At 36.7% G+C, this 17,477-nt stretch overlaps 2 protein-coding genes across 3 annotated transcripts in view; one reads left to right on the top strand and one right to left on the bottom strand.

The window, feature by feature from the left end:
- LOC126471313 (paired amphipathic helix protein Sin3b-like) overlaps positions 1-4,326 on the bottom strand; it is a 299,139-nt gene extending 294,813 nt beyond the window's left edge. Inside the window, exon 1 of the mRNA XM_050099434.1 lies at positions 4,069-4,326. The gene's annotated coding sequence lies outside the window, so the exon portion shown is untranslated. The remainder of the gene's footprint in view (positions 1-4,068) is intronic.
- Positions 4,327-5,116: 790 nt separating this feature from the next.
- The window catches only part of LOC126471158 (protein seele-like), a 96,698-nt gene continuing 84,337 nt past the window's right edge, over positions 5,117-17,477 (top strand). Inside the window, exons 1-2 of one of the 2 annotated variants that reach the window (XM_050099261.1) lie at positions 5,117-5,322; positions 7,793-7,847. The gene's annotated coding sequence lies outside the window, so the exon portion shown is untranslated. The remainder of the gene's footprint in view (positions 5,323-7,792; positions 7,848-17,477) is intronic. The other variant, XM_050099260.1, reaches the window with a different exon arrangement.

Genomic DNA, 17,477 nt, shown 5'->3' with positions numbered 1-17,477 from the left:
AAGTATCATTGCACCCAACTTCCTATTCATATGATGGACATGGTCTGACTGTGTGTACGAACAACTCCGAATAGAGCCACACCTGCAAACCTGCAAACAGGACATATAGAGTAAACTCTTCATATCCATCTATGCCACGCAAATCCTTCCTAGCAACATCAGTGCTTTATAACTCCTGAGATGGAAACTTCCTATTCAACGGAAAATTTCTACCCGAAACTAAATGATGTTCAACCTTCATTAATTCCCCTGTTAACCACAAATCCTTCGAAGATTCTTGTTATGCAACTGTTTCACCCCCCACATCCAGTGATGCACCCTCTTCACCTCTGACTATAATATGGCCCTTTAGTTTTGTTGCATATCTTCACATTTTTCTACTTATTTTCAATGTTCCTTTTTACTTGTGTTTGTCTTTCTTTTCCATTTACTTCACTTTGTTTCCATCTAGAGCAATCTCTTTTTTTCCCCTGTGGATCCACCCTTTACTGTTGTTAGCTACAGTTTGATTCTATTCAGAGTCCTTTTACATTCTTCATTTTACCTAAACCGTCTTCTTTCCTATATGCCATATATTTTCCTTTACTGTCATTTTTGTCCCTTTGGATATCACCTATAAATAAATACCATTGGCTACATTTTTTTTCCTGTAATATTACTTCTTTTAATTTGTTCCTCGATTTGCCACTTTCTTGTCCTATGCAGCTTCTGTATGGCCTACCCTTTCTCTTTCCTATATTCAAAAAGCAAACAGAAGCAAACCCAACTTTTTTTTCTATGGCAGTAAATAACACTCATTTCTTTTTTTTCAGAACTTGAGATTCCACTCCTATTTAAAAAGTGTGCCTACCAGTACCAGAAGATTTCCAATAATAATTAATGTGTGTTAAGTTCCTTTCCAATGGATTTCTCAATTTTATTACCTTATCTTTAATTTTATATTCTTTGTGTATATGTTTGTTCAGCGACAAGAGCCAACATTATCATTTGATGAGCACCAATAATATCCCTTTACTTAATTTCTCTAATGTAAATTTGCCAAGTTAGATGAAGCTTAAAAAATACATTAAAAATAAGGCCTAACAATCCACAATCAGTTGTAAAAAAAGGAATTTTATTTCAGTAACTGGATTCAAGCACTTAGTGCCGTTCTTCAAACGTTATAACTATCACACGATCTGCGAGTGTCAGTAGTAAGGTGCATGCATTATATTGCTGTGGTCATGTGGTTTATAGTGCCGGTACAAAAATAACGTTTTTGTCTAAAGTTTAAATTTCAAGAAGAAGGTAACAGTATGGAAACCTCATTTTATTTTACAATTCAAGCACTGGTGTCAAATAATACAATGCACCAATTAGTAAATTAGATATTTGTCTGTTCTATGGATCATAATTGCAACTTTTCACTATTTTAGATCTTTTCAGTGGCAAATACAGCAACAAGCTGATGCTGTTCATTTTCTTCTTAAGTTTCTCTCTCTCTCTCTCTCTCTCTCTCTCTCTCTCTCTCTCTCTCTCTCACCCCCCCCCCCCCCCCCCACACACACACACACACACACACACACACACACACACACACACACACACACACACACACACACTTATACATTTGATTTAAGTTTGTGTTTAAAGTTAATTTTACGATTCCTTAAATTTGTTGCATCAGCCTTGAATTTCATATCATTTGTTGAGGAAGGCACTCCAAAATCGTCTGTAAGCTGAAACTCGTTAGCTGAGTTCATAGGTATAATATGTAATAATGGGGGAGAGTCATCATCAGATGCAGAAGTAACTTCGTGTGTGCCCCAGAGACATGTGTTGGGACCTTTCCTGTGGATGCCCTATTTTAATGACCCTATTGACAATGTTAATAGTAACCTCAGACTTTTTGCAAATGATACAGTTATCTATAATGAAATACTATTTGAAAGAAGCTACATAAATATTCAGCCGGATCTTGATAAGATTTCAAAGTGGTGCAAAGTCTGGCAACTTGCTTTAAATGTCCAGATTTGTAAATTTATGCACTTCACAAAAGAAAAAATTGTAGCATCCTATGACTGTCATATCAATGAGTCACAGCTGGAATTGGCCAACTCATACAAATACCTGGGTGTAACACTTTGTTAGGAGACTGAAAAAATGTTATCAGTCTGCAAAGGAGATTGCTTAAAAAACACCAATGTGACTCATGGAATAGTGCTCAAGTTCGTAAGACTAATACTAAATAGAACTAACAGGGCATATTGAATGTATACGCAGAAGGGCAGCATGAATGATCACAGTTTTATCTAGCCCGTAGGAGAGTATTACAATGATGCTGAAGAAACTGAAGTGGCAGACTGTTGAAGATAGATGTAAACTATCCAAACAAAGGGTACTGACAAAATTTCAACAACTGGCTTTAAATAATGACTTTGGGGATATACTACAACCTCCTACCTATCACTCACATAGGGATCGTGAGGACAAGATTAGAGAGGCATTCAAACAATAATTCTTCACAAGCTCCATGTGTGAAAGGAATGGTAAGAAACCCTAATAACCAGTCCACTCGTACATACTCTCTACCATGCACTTCGTGGCAGTCTGTACAATATGGATTTAGATGTAATGAAGAAGAATCATATGACTCGAAGTGGTTTGCTTATGAGGACTTTCTGATTCCAAAAAACATGCTGAAAAAGAAGGAGGGCACAAGAAAAGTTATTTTTAGATGGCAACAAAAAATTCTCTTGTCACCCTATATGCAATGGGAATAGACAGTAGTTTGGAAAGACCTCCAGATATCATAAAAGTGAAGAGGAAGAAGAAAGTGTGTAGGGCATATGATAAAGCAGATACTGAATAAGATATTTTGCAACACCTTCAGAAGAAACAGAAGGGCACCTAATGTGAAGGAAAGTACATTTATGAAATGTTTTGGGTGATCAGGAGAAGCACTAGTTACATCTACGGTATTCGTACCGAACATTTACAAATGAGTATCAAATTATCTAATACTTCGTCTGAAGTGTCCCTCTTAATTAAATTTGGATCCGATTTCTTTAAAAACGATAGGAACTACGGTATCTCCAGTTGTGCATCTACATATCAATGAAGAACGACTTGTGATAAAAGTTTTGAACTCCATATGTGTGCTATGACGTGCCAAACAACTTCTGCCATTTACCTTAGCATATTTTCAGTTGCCACCAAAATTATCACTCTACCAGTATTTGATAACTAACCATCATACACCTCACTTCAGAAAAGTGCTTAACACTGATCATGTAAATCTCACTCCTATGTTAAGGAAGAAAATTATTGAAAGATTTTTTAAAGGTTCTTTACTACATGATTGCTAGCACACTAATATCTCTTAGCAGTTGACAATTTCCCTCCATTCTTCTGTATCAATGGCTCTGTATAATATCAGACACGTAAAGGTTCGACACAACAAAGTCTGCTATAATATAAAATCTAGTTGATATCTTAGTTGCTTAGTAATCCTACAAGATGATTAACTTAAACTCGACGAGAAAACTAGCTACAGCACAAGTAAGGGAGATAAAAAAATTGGCGATGATATATTTTATAACCTTCAAATAAGACGCAGCAACTTATCTTACACATGCAGCCAACATTAGTCATTTTTGTGTGGCAAAATTATTGAAACCGCCAATGAAAGAAAAAAATTGGTTGGACCTACTAAAGCAATTGGAACGTAATATTATTCAAAAATAGAAATTTTAAAATTCAATTAAACCACAGTTAATAAGTAACGTAACTGAAAATATAAAAAAAGAAAAAAACCCGGGTGATTAATTTTACGTGCGCCCGAAATTAATGGGCGAATACCAGTACTTGTACTGAGTTCACAATAAAAACATAAAATTTTTATGGGGGGAAAAAATTACACTTACGGAAAAGTTCTGCAAGAAAAATCAGCTAGAGAGACAAGCTGGTTAAATTTTTGTGCTTAAAGTCGAGTTCTACATACGGCCACACCGCTCTTTGAGATTTTGAAACTATTATTTAATTTCTTTTACTCAACTATCAGCAAGAAATCTTTAACTCTAAAAGTACCTCACAAATCCAGTAAAAAGATGCCACTTCAGGTGCTGCGACTGCAAAACAAAGTTCTAATGTCCTCCTAGCAGACGACGCATATAATGATGGTTCTTTTCAGTCAATTCAGTAAATAGTTGTGTATATTGGGAAAAATGATAATCCTCGAATAAAAATTACGCTCCTACCACACCCGCTCTCTAGAATAACGCACACAAACAGCGAAACTCCCAATTGCAGCTATCCACAAACAAACTACTGTTTGATCATGGCCGATCAACACAACACTGCAGGTCGCAAAGGTTTTGTTGTTGTTTTTTTTGGGCTATGGCCTCTTCCTCAAGCTACTAATGAGTCATTGAATGTCTTAAATATGTAAACAACTTTTAAATACAAATTAGAAAGAAATATGCTCCACTCAATTTCATTCTAAGATTATTTCATTGCGAAAATTATATTCTTCTCCCAATAAAACATCGTATTTACAAGCGACGTTTGATATTTTGACAGACCCCGCCCACTTACATGCCACAGGCTCTTTTATATTTTAGTAAAAATAAAGGAAATAATTGAGTTTAAACTTTGTTTTCTTCTGTCAATTTGACTATACACACATCTTATCTTTAAATAGATAAATATATTGTCGTATCATTGGTATACAAAACTAAAATCAATACTTTTATGCTGCTTGTTTTCGTTTACTTTGACAGGAAACCGGAAGCTATATCTGTCAAACGACGAATAATGTTAAAACGAAAATAGAATAAATGCTCAAATTTTTTACGTGCAACTGATAAATAATAAAATTACTTGGGTTGTACACAAGCAAGTATTGTAGTTAATGGGAAATAAATTAATGAGACGAAGCAGATTAGGTTTCTTTTCACTGAGGTTGTCGATCTGTATTATGAAAAGTTATCGATTGAACGTAGACGACGTTAGATTTTAATATTATTTACTTCTAAGGATTTGAAAACTGTAAACTTTGACAATAATTTGCTTCTGACGAGATCATCATTACCGTAGACTATTAGTGTATAAGAAAGTATATTTCTTAGAGATGTGTTGGCTATGGTACAATGCCAGGTAACTTTTATCAGAACCAATCAGAGGTACGAAACGTGTATGTACGAATTTGAAGTCCACGCGGATCGCGTCAATTACGTGAATTGAGATATAAAGGGTCACCTAAAGGCTTGACTCGGTATTTAGTAGTTCGTGTTCCTAAACGTGCATTATTGATTCCTACGCTGTATAGCAGAAGTTTGGCAGGTATTTTTTATTCTGTGTAATTAATTGTGTTAACACATAATCCCGAAGGGAAAAAAAAGAAACTGGAGCTACCAATAGGGTTTAGAATATTAAAAGATGGCATTATTTATTAAATATTTTGTCTTTGATAAAAACGAACTCGAGCACCTCGTGTATTCATGTTTTTTTGTGATTAAACATTACGGATAGTTCCGCATTGAGCTGTTGTTCCATACGGTAACAAATTATGATACAGTGTCCGTCTCCGTAGCGCACCTGTAGCACTGCCGCCTACGACGCAAGGGGGCCCGGGTTCGATTCCCGCCAGGGACTAGCTCTTGTGCGTTCAACATCATTGACACGCAAGTCGCCGAAGTGGCGCCAACAAAAAAGATTTTCAATACGGCGGCCGAACCCCGAAGGGGATATGCCGGACAATAAATGCCGTACGATCATTTCATTTATGATACAGAGTATGTATGTTTGAACTACAGAAATATTCCAATCATATTACACCTTCCGCAGAACAACAACAACAACAAGAACTACTACTACTACTACTACTACTACTACAACATTAGGTTTCCCATTCCACATTATTGACTGTCAAGTAAAAGTATTTGTAACAAGTTGTTGCTAATTACATTCACCATTAAGTTTTCACCAGGGAGTTTGAAATCTGAATTGATAAACATGAAAGTTATGTAACTGCTTAGACATTCCATGGACAAAGAACTACTTACAAATTTCTAAAGCAGTTGCAAGTTATTTTTAAAAGATAAAAAAAGTAAATGGAGAAAGGCAAAATAGATCTGTAGTATGCAACAATATTAAATTTAGTACTCCCTTTTCAGTGCCCACTTTGTTGCAAAGAAAAATTTCATTCTGGCATCAAGACAACAGGCACCATGAAATAACAAAATGTGCATCAAATTAGCATCAGTAAAAAATAAAATAAAAAAGGGGAGAGAGAAAAAAGGGAACTGCCTTCAAAAAGGAGATTTAACCATTGAGAAGCTGCTGTATGACTTGATTTATTGAACAATTAGTCTTGTTGCTATTATAAACTCACACTGGCATGCTAGGATGATCCAATGTTGTTATAAATCATGATATACCAGCTTGCTAAAAGTATCTGTATAGTTGGCATACTAGAGTAATCCATGTCTTCTTAATTATGTTATGCTTATAGATAATATTGTAGAGGATGAAAAAGAACAGTGAGGAAAGCTAAACAGTTCTAAAATAAATGACCTTTTGGTTCAAACTATTTCATTTATTTCTTATGTTTTACATTTTAGAAAAGTAGAATGCAATAAAACAGCATGAAAACATTTTTATAGCTTTTAGGGGGTACATTGCAATGAAAGATAATATTCTTGGAGGTGGAGGGGTAAACACTTTTAAATTAGTGCTTCTTATGTTCAGTACATTGCTTAGTTATTATGAATGTACATTTTGTTTTGAACTGAAGGCCATGTGACATATTTCCCAGTTTGGAAAGGCAACAATATTCCATACAAGATGAAAGTGGATGCAAAAAAGGGAAAGTGATTTATTGATCATTGCCATCTAGCTTAATGTCGGCACAAAGAATTGACTGGGTGAGAGAGAACAACATGAGAGCCCTTTTCTCACTGAAGCAGAAATGTTTTACCTCACCAAAATAGGTAAATGTCCTCAAAAAATAGGTAAAGGACACTAAGGTGCCCAATGATGAATCAGAAAAAATACAGTTGTTCTTATGGCAGACAAATTCCAACCTCTTATTTATGGATTTTTCTGTCACTTCTTGGCAGAACAATTTCATATTTAAGGTTGAAATGCATTCTGGGTTTTAGCTTTACAAATATTTGCTTACTTCAAACCAGTTTTTGTATTATGTTGTGATATGGTATAACAAGCTGAAAACTGTTTTGTAATATACAGTACAAATATTAGTAGAACAAAAATTCAGTTTGTTTTTCAACCTCAACGTGAATTAAAAATTTAAATTACTCTGAAAAGACCTGTAATACAGCCAAATAGACTAGAAAAATGTTAGCTTTATATGCATGAAACTGATCTGGTCTCTTTGAAGGTGCAATAGACTAGGTCAAAATCATGATCAGCTGCTCTCATGTAGCAGCTAGCAACACTAGGACATACTCCACATGAAAACTCAATATATGCTTTCAGCCATCTCTTCAAACATTCACGCCCTATAAAAATTCAACACTGGGTGTTAACAAAACCTCTATAACACACATGTTGGATATAATTATCAGAATGATTCTATTGGCTGATGTGTCACATTGTATGCTGCCTTTTCCTACTGTACATCAATTCACTAGTCCATATTCAAACTACTATAAAACAAGAAGGAAAACCAATACAGTGTGTAAACTGCATGAACAGTCAGTATTTTATGTTGAACTGCTAAAAATGTAAAGTATCTTGCAAGGTACATGTAGTGTGCTATATGAGCCTTGTAACTCGGCACTTCTTGCAGGCAGTGCTGGGAGCTGAGGAATCGGTAGATGTCAGCCAGTATTGACTTGCTTCTGGTTAGTATTAGCCTTGGTAATCAAACAATACAGTTCATAGTTGAAATGTATAGTAGTGTTTTGTTAATATATGGTAATAAGAGTTCAGTTTTGACTATACAAAATCACTGAGGGTATCATTTTTCTGTGTGTCCCCTCTGCTTTCATAAAAATGCAGAGCACATGTTTCATGTTAGTTTTATGTTTCCTCCTCTTTGAGAGTGACCTATGTGCAACGCAGGGTTTGCTTGCTTGTGCTAACACCTCTGCCAAGTGCCAAGTTACAGTTTTTATATGGGAGAACAAGTTTTTATGCATTAAATTTGATTTATGTCAATTACACATGAAGATACGACTACTTCATATCCAAAACTTTTACAAGGAAAAAAAAAGAAGTATCAAAACATTGTAATATGAAATGGCAGTATGAAAATAATAATAATAATAATAGTCTTTCAGCATAAGAATTTAGTCCTTGTTGTAAAGATTAATAATGGGCAAGATGTAGACGAAGTATAAGTCATGACGTGTTAGAAGAAACCGTCCCATCATTTCCCTGAAATGATGTCAAAAAACCCAAATTAAATTACTGTGTCAAGTAAATGAACTTGAATTCTACATTACTTACAGTTCACTAAACAAAAATTACTTAGAGGCAAATAAGTTGACTTAAAGCATCAGTGCAGAGTGTCAGAGTTTATCAAGGGAGAGTAATCTTTAACTGCATTTGAAAATGTACAACATGTCATTAACTGTGTTAAACTTTTGTGAAAACTGATTGGCTCACCACATACGTTGTTATTATAACCTTGTGGTCATGATGATATTTGTATCTAAATTGAGTTGCCCTTAAATATTATCCTGTATGACAACACAGAATGAAAATTAAACAAGTTTTAGTGCATTACTGGTGCTGAGTGAACATTGTTCAATTTAGAAAGGTGCCTGCATTCAGCTTCTGCAGGTATTCCTGAAAATGTGTCTGCCATAAGAGTTTCATCTATCATCATTCCTGTAAATCTCACGTCTTGTACTTTACTACTTACACTAGTATTGTTAGAGGGCTGCATGTCACCACAAGCAGAATTATGTACTCTTCTTTTCAGAGGGAGCTGTGAACCAAATGTTGCTTCTGGTATGTTGTTCAGATCCTGACCTGAAAATGTAACAATTATGCTTGTACCACCTGCAAACAAATCAGCTGTCAGGTATAGTTGTAGGCATGTCATTGATATTCACCAGGAAAAGAATTGTCCGTAGTAAGGGATCCCAAGTAACATACCTAATCACAGTAATCCACTTAGATTCTGGTTCATTTCCTGTTAACTCAAGAGTTTTACTGCTCAGATAATACTGAAACCATACAAAGCCTTGTCCATAATTCTGTAATGCTCTAATTTGTTTTGAGTTTTTAAATGTTATAAACCAGCTTCTAAACTGCACTGTGTCAGAACATTTCTTGCAGAATAGTCACATTGACAGTAATGACTTCAGTCTACATTCCCAAACTATTTCAAAAATCACTGCAATGTGGAAATGTCCAGAATTGAACTAAATAGAAGAGAAATGCCCTAACACACTTTACCACCAGAACTTAAATATTATATGAAGGTGTCAGTCTGACTGTACCAACATTTGAGTGTCTTGAGCATAATCATGTTGTATCTGATATCTGCAATGCCTCGCAAACTATGAACATGCACCCTGCATGCACATATACGTTGAGTAAGGCCAAAGATATGAGCTCACTCAAGAATGGCTGTAAGTTTCATAGAAAATATTTATAATGAATACTGAAATATTAATGCTTTGCAATGTACATTATATTACTGCTCCTGTGACGTGATTGTCTAAATTGTTTTATCACTTGTATAAAATGTACAAAATAGTTTTGAAACATGGGGGTGTCAAGGCTACAACATCAAAGGTCTGTCATTCAATCATTGGTTGGTGGTAGGTTTTTTTTTTTTGTATCACTTTTTACTTCTTTTACCTCTGGCAGTGATTTGTTAGTGTGAAATATGCAAAGTTGTTCCATGGTTCAGAGCCCACGATAAACTGTTGGTACCTGTACAGTTGGCTCGATAAGACTGTTCAAAAGTTGCAGGAAAGCAAAACCATACCACCTCTAATAAGACCATGCCTAGTAAAGCCTGTTGAAACTAGTATATTAATGGTTGTATCACAAACAGGACATGAAACTTTATATTTACAGTCAATTATTAGTAGCTTTTGACAGCAGGTTTGATAATTTGTATCTGTATTCAATTTTGTCTTGCAAATCCTCTCAACAAACAATGCATGTGGATATGTATGGAATTATCACATATTTTCAGTCATGGGTAAAGTGTGTGGAAGACAGTTGTTCATTGGCAAAATACTGATAAATGCAACTCGTTCAACAAAGAATTTGTTTACAAAACATTTGTGTATATGTTGGCTGTGTAGAAAAAATCTGTTTTGGGTATAACGAACAGGACAGCAACCATATATAGAATTGGTTATGCCAATTGTCATTGATTTGTTTTTATTGTGCAAAATCATTTGAAAGATAATATCTGCTTATTTAGTGAAAATTTCAAGGACTTGTTTTAAATGAGAAATATGGTATCATTTGAAGCAAAAAAACTCTAGAGAACATGAGTTCTATAATGCCTGCCTTAAGAGTTATAAGCATTTCTTCAGTAGAAGAGATGTGTTTCACAGTAGCAAAGATGAACAAGTGCTGATAGCTCTTAAGGTATGCATTTTAGATCCCATGTTTACTAGCCTTTTTTGCTTCAAGTGGTCATCCTTGTCATATCCCTGAATATTGACCATTTCTCCTGGGACACACTGTATGTGGTTCTGTGTCTGTGTCAAACAATAGTAGACTTGGAGTAAATTCTGTAGTTCCTCCATTTGACCAGAAAATGGTGCAGGATTTATTGCAAATCGTGGTTATGTCCGTACAAGTAGATAATAATGATCAAGCAATGTACCATTAATTACAAATCAAGGAAGAGAGGGAAAAATTGGCTTTTCAAAAAAACATGGGACTTGAACTATTCTCAAGAGAAGTAGCAGGCCCCCAATAAATTCATCACCCATCACTCTCTTGTCATTTCAGTGGAAAGTAGGGGAGGGGAGATAGAAGGAAGACTGTGGTTCATCATCCCATTATACAGGGTGAAAAGTATTTAAACCGACAAACTCTGGGAGGTTGTAGGGGGCATCAAAACAAATGTTTTTCCCTAATGTCATTTTTTCCTATGAGGATTATTTAAACCGAGGCCGTATTACACTCTTCAGTTGTTAGAGGAAGTATTACAATCTTCAGTTGTGAGAGGGCGTATTACGCTCTTCAGTTGTAGGCAACTGTTGTCCACCAGTGCAGTAGTGCATTGTCTCTGTTTACTAATGGAGCAATACACCTGGAGTGAGTTCTCTGATATGGTTCCTGCATACTACGTAGTGCACCACAACGGACGAGCTGCACAGCGGGTTTATCATCAACAATATCCTAATCGCCGTATCCCGCATCATACGACCTTTGCTGCTGTGTACCAATGTCTGCATGAGACCGGGTCATTTAGCAGATTACCTGGACAGGGACGCCGTCACACAGTAAGAACGCTGCAATTTGAGGAATCTGTCTTGCAGCATATGGAGCGGGATCCTTTAATCAGCACTTGTGCAATTGCACATAACATGGGGACGAATCAGACAAATGTAGGAACAGTCCTTCGAGAGCAATTGTTGCGTTCGTTTCACTTACTGTGTGTCCACAACCTGGAACAATTTGATTGTCCACCCAGAGCACATTTTTGCAGTGGTACCTGGAACAGTGTGAAATGAATCCTACATTTCCATCCTCTGTGTTGTTTACTGATGAAGCAACGTTCGGGCGTGATGGAGTCTTCAACATGCACAATTTGCACGTTTGGAGTGAGGATAACCCATATGCCACAGTTACTAGCGCTTATCAAGTGCGGTTCATCACTAATGTGTGGGTCGATGTTGTTGGGACTGTTTAATTGTGCTTTATCTGCTATCTAGGCCATTAAATGGCAGGCACTATTGCAATTTTCTCGCCAGAGCATTGCCAGAATTTCTGGAAGACATCCTGCTCCCTACAAGACAATGCACGTGGTTCCAACACGACGGGGCACTGGCACGTTTCAGTCGTCGTGTGCGTCGATTCCTGGACCGACGGTTCCCAGAAACTTGGATTGGCAGAGGTGGTCTTGTACCATGGCCTGCTCGATCCCCCGATATGTCCCCTCTGGACTTTATTGTGTGGGGAGAGATGCACAACCTTGTTTATGCAACTTCTTTTGCATCAGAAGAGGATCTGGTTGCCCGGATAGTAGCAGCAGGAACAATTCAGGATACTCCTGGGGTTTTTGCCCATGTCAGACAGAACATGATCCGATGGTGTAACCTTTGTTTACATGTCAATGGAGGCATGTTTGAAAATCTACTGTAATTGAAATCGGGTTGTGTTAATGTGTTGTCTCTTGGTCATAAAAAATGGAAAAGTGTTTGTTGGTTTACTTGATTTGCTGCCAGAGAAATCTTCCTCCACCTGTTTAAATACTCCTCATAGGAAAAAATTACATTAGGGGAAAATATTTGTTTAGATGTCCCCTACAACCTCCCAGAGTTTGTCGGTTTAAATACTTTTCACCCTGTATCATTAGAGGTGGAGCAAAAGCTCAAATTGGGAAAGGACTTCATTTTTTCAAAGGAACCATCTTGACATTTACCTTAAGTGATTCTGGAAAACCACAGAATCTGATGCTCTTGTGAAAGAACAACCCAAGTGGGAAGAGATCTAAGAATAGTAGTATCCATCTTTGTAAATGAGGCATTCTCCACCCCCCTCCCCACCTCACCTCTCACCCACATAACTAACTTCAAAGCAGTTCGTGTATTGTTTCATAAGTACAATGCAGTAATGCTATCTGACCTTTATATAGTAAGGTTCTGAACTGTCCATTACACTGCTTTTATGTTGATCGCTTATTTGTAGCGGTTTTAGAATACCATTTTTTTTGGGTCACTGCTTCATGGGGGATAAATTGTTGAGAGCCTTGTACTGTCAGAAGAATTAAGACTTGCACCATATGACAGAGAATACCTGTCAACAGTGTTATACAGTCGTTACTCACAACTGGTCTTTTATTGTGCCCTCACAGACACTACTCAATGAGTAGGAGTCTAGTCACTTACTCTAAAGTCATGTCCCAGAATCTGGCTCCACTTCTTAAGCATCTCATTGCTTGAAAGCGAATTGCTTAAGTTGGAAGTGAGCAAGGTGAATTGAATGCTATACTGTCAACAGTCTGACCTAGCATTGCGGCAGCTCTCAAGATTGGGTGAATCCCACTTAAAAGGTAAATAAAAGTCAGCCGCAGGAGTCTTCCGACCCATTTGGACAGTGAGTGTGAAATGAAGGTGGTGAAGAGAATTGCAATTTTTTTACACGCACACACACACACACACACACACACACACACACACACACACACACACACACAGACAGACAGACAGACAGACAGAGAGAGAGAGAGAGAGAGAGAGAGAGAGAGAGAGAGAGAGTGGGTGGGTGGGTGGGTGTGCGTGCGTGGACACTCGAGTGAGTGAGTGAGTGTGGGTGGGTGTGCGTGTGTGGGCGCTCGCGTGGGCGTGGGTGGGCGCTTGCGTGTGCGTGCGTGGGTGCTCACGTGCGTGTACTTGTACTTGCACTTGCACTTGTACTTGAAAGGTCATTAGATATTTCTTTTACTGTTGGATACAAGCTGTATAAGTATTAGTGTAATGATGTGTAAATATATCAGTAGGAATCTTCTTGGAGGAAATTTCTGCACAGTATTCAACTATTGGCACTGCATAATATTGTCACAGTCAATTTCTGTCAGATAAATACTTTGTATACTCTACTTATTGCCAATGTCAGAAGACAAAAGCAGGGAGAGAAGTGTCTTGCATCAGTGAGACCAGTGTTCATAGTTTTTTGGTTTCTCTGTCTTGCTCTCACAGTATGCTTGTGAGAAGGTATCACTTTACCCATAAAGTAAACAGGACTCACAGTAAATGTGTCGGAGACAGGTGATTTAACAGAGAAGTGTCAATGCAATTTAATGGTAATCTACTATTCTATGTACTCTGGAGTGTCAAGTATGTGGCGGAAGAAGTCAGAATCGTGCTAAATACTTGCATCAGACTAGCTACAATAAGCAGTGGCTGTGTTGGACATTGTGGAACTCATGACATGTCTTTCCCTCTCTTGGTGTTTGCTACTTCATGCTGAGGAGTGCTCTGGGAAACTTGTACAGTGAAACCTCTATTTTATGTTTTCGTGCGGTCTGGATTGAAAAACAGCAAAACTGAGGAAAATGCAGAAGTGAGGAAAACGTTAAAACCCCCAAAATATGAGTAAAAACACATGTAATCCGCATATATGATTAAAAATTTCAATTGTCTCCAATACATTGTATAAAATCTGTACAAGGGAAGGAAATTAAATGTACAATACCATGTTTGTCCAATAATTTGTGGTAATGAATTTCATCAGTATGTAACAGCAAGTAGAAACTCATCAAAAACTGAAATTGATATCTGGTACAAGGTAATAGAACTATTTTCCAACATGCTGTGACCATAAATTATACATAAAAAATGAGTTTTTGTGAGATCTTTGCTTTGTGCTCACCTAGAAAAAAGCAAAAACTGATGATCGTGGTGAATTAAAATATAATGACAAAATTTGTCACAATTGCTGTTATTGTTTAATGATTTTCTTACAAGCCACACTTTAGATGCTCACCACCATCAGAATGTTATTTTAGGCTTGATGAGAGAAACAGAGATGTGAAAAAATGAGTTTATTTCCCCAGCTGACATTATATCATTTAGAAGTCAGCACAGTGAATTTCTGTATATTGAGTGAAATGAAAATTTGAAAGAAAGCTCAGGTGCTACAGTTTTGCTTAATGTCCCCTATCACTGCTGCCAATCTTCAAGATCTGCAGTGTGTGGTGCAAAGTATACATGTGAATAGTGCAGTATACATGTGAATAGTCTATGTAGTTGTTGCAACTGTATTGCCAGATATGAAGACGAAAGACTTTGAAATGTGCTATTTCAAAACCCATGTTCTATTTCTGTGTGACATATGTGCCATTACACATCATCTGCACGAAAAGTATATTTTCAGCACTTCATAAAATGCTTTCCCCCCTTTCTGGACTCCTGTCATTAAAGGGTCACTCCCCTCTCCACACATACAGCAGGCGAGCTCATTTTGCATGTGTAAGTGTGGTGTCATGGGTACACTGGCTGTTAGGTTACTTAACAAGTCACTATCCAATAAAAGCTCACTAGCGGGAAATGGGCGACATTTCCTTGATTATGACCAAGCATATTCTGTGAGACAGCTGTTATTCTCACAGTGAAGAAAGATGCGACACTTTTGACCGTTGTCTATGATTTCCAGCTTGTACAGATGTATCAGAGTCTCAGCTCCTATTATGATTATGTATATATATTTTTCATTTCTTTGTTGTTTTTTTAGTAGTTCCTTACACTGACTGACACAAGCCTGTTTTTGAGCTAGTTTTAAATTGAGCAGAATGCACCAGGGACAGATCTTTTTCACAGTTAAATTTTTGTTCAAAATCATAATTACTTCAGTCTCCTACACTCCTAATGATGCTTATTTCTAGTGGTAAGCTACATTCCAGGCGTAGTGAATTATGTTGCAGACATCACCAATGTTTTTTGGAATGACGCCCTGAAGTTTTTATTTTTTCACAATACTGTTTCCTTCAACATTCACTGTAAAAAAAAAGAAGCCCTGGCAATATCTGAAGGTGACCCTCTTACAGCTATAGCCAGGTGTGGAGGGTACAAACTTAAAAAAAAGAATTCAACACCAAGTTCTATTGTATGCTGATGGAGTGGGGCAGTTGTCATGATGGTGTGTGAATCACTCTTATATTGGATGTGCAGGACTTTGTCTTAATATGTTTTGCAAACTGCTCATAGGCAAAAATAGATACTGTTAATTCAAACAGATGAACTCACAATGGTTTGACTGGACAGACAGGGAGCACTAAGGTCAGGGCATTGAGCCCTTCTGATAACACTGTGACATAATCAAAGATATCTGTAGTAACAGAAAATGGCCTATTATACAAAATTGGTGTACGTAATAAAAAGGGTGGAAGGCATGTTTCATAAGCTGCTCGTTTTTATGACCATATAGTGCTTCAACAAAATATCTGTAGCATTGAAACTGCCAAAGGCTGTGAAATTGTACTTAATCACAAGAAAGAGCAATAGCTTTCCAAACATTGTGGTCAAGGAATGTTAGTAATCTAGCCGATATCCTGTTCTCTCTGAAAAGTAGAACACACAATTATTTTAAAGTTACAATCACATTTTGTAATATAATAACAGTAAATATCAATGAATTGAAAATAATTGACATGGTAAGGAGAAGTAGAAATAAGTAACATATTGAAGCTAGTGAATCGAGATTAGAGAATAGACTGGCGTTCGTACTAACATTTGATTTGCCAGGATTGCCAGATTATATTGAGATATATTTTTATAACAACTCTGTCCTAATCCAAGCATTGCTAAAAATTTCACACATATATTCACTTATGAAATATTTTATTGACAACCCATCCCAGTTCAAAAATAATAGCAAAGTGCATAGCTACAACACTAGAAGAAAGGATGATCTACACTGTTCTGGGTTAAAACTGACTTTGGCACAGGAGGTGAATTATGCTGCCACAAAAACATTTGGTTATTTGCCAAATAGCATTAAAAGTCTGACAGATAGCCAACCAACATTTACAAACAAATTAAAAGAATTTCTGAATAACAACTTGTTCTACTCAATAGATGAATTTTGAGATATGAAGTAGTAACTCAAAAAAGCAAATTATATTGTGTAAAGGAAACATATTGAACTGACATGTTCCACATAATTACAAAATGTCATATTCATGATCTATGGAACAAGTATTAATGCAATGTGAGCACATCATGCTCTGGAGTGAGATACTGGACTTGCATTTGGGAAGACAGTGATTCAAATCTGTGGTTTCCTTGATTCACTTAAGGCAAATGCCAGGATGCTTCTTTTGAAGTCAACAAAACCAATTTTTATTCCCAGTCAGAGCTTGTGTCTATCTCTAATGATCTTGTCATCAACAAGCCATTAACTTAAACTTTTCTGCTTAGGCATACCACTTTAGCATTAAGCATTAGATATCATGCAGAAAATGTGGCAACTCCACACATGAAAGTAGAATGGAATATACTTTGCCCATTTCCTTTGCATCAGACACCCTGAATATAATCACAAATGTCCCACTTACACTGCCGAATACGTATCATTCAAGGAATCAAAGTTACTACACGTGTTCCATTCACTGCAATACAAAAAGTATTTAAAACTTTGGAACTACCTTTATTACCTACTTTCTTCACAGCAATAGTTAAAAATTGGCACTAAATGTCAGTGTCTCAACACAAACACAGCCAAGTGACCAAGCTATCAACATCTGCAATTGCATATGGAAAAAAAAACAGTTATGCTAAGTAATTAGTCACCTCCCAACAATCATCTGTGGTAGCTGAAGTGATGGT

This window comes from Schistocerca serialis, chromosome 3 (assembly GCF_023864345.2).
Source record: "Schistocerca serialis cubense isolate TAMUIC-IGC-003099 chromosome 3, iqSchSeri2.2, whole genome shotgun sequence".
NCBI lineage: Eukaryota > Metazoa > Arthropoda > Insecta > Orthoptera > Acrididae > Schistocerca > Schistocerca serialis.
The sequence above is the reverse complement of the archived record's forward strand: the minus strand, read 5'-3'. Positions and strand labels throughout refer to the sequence as shown.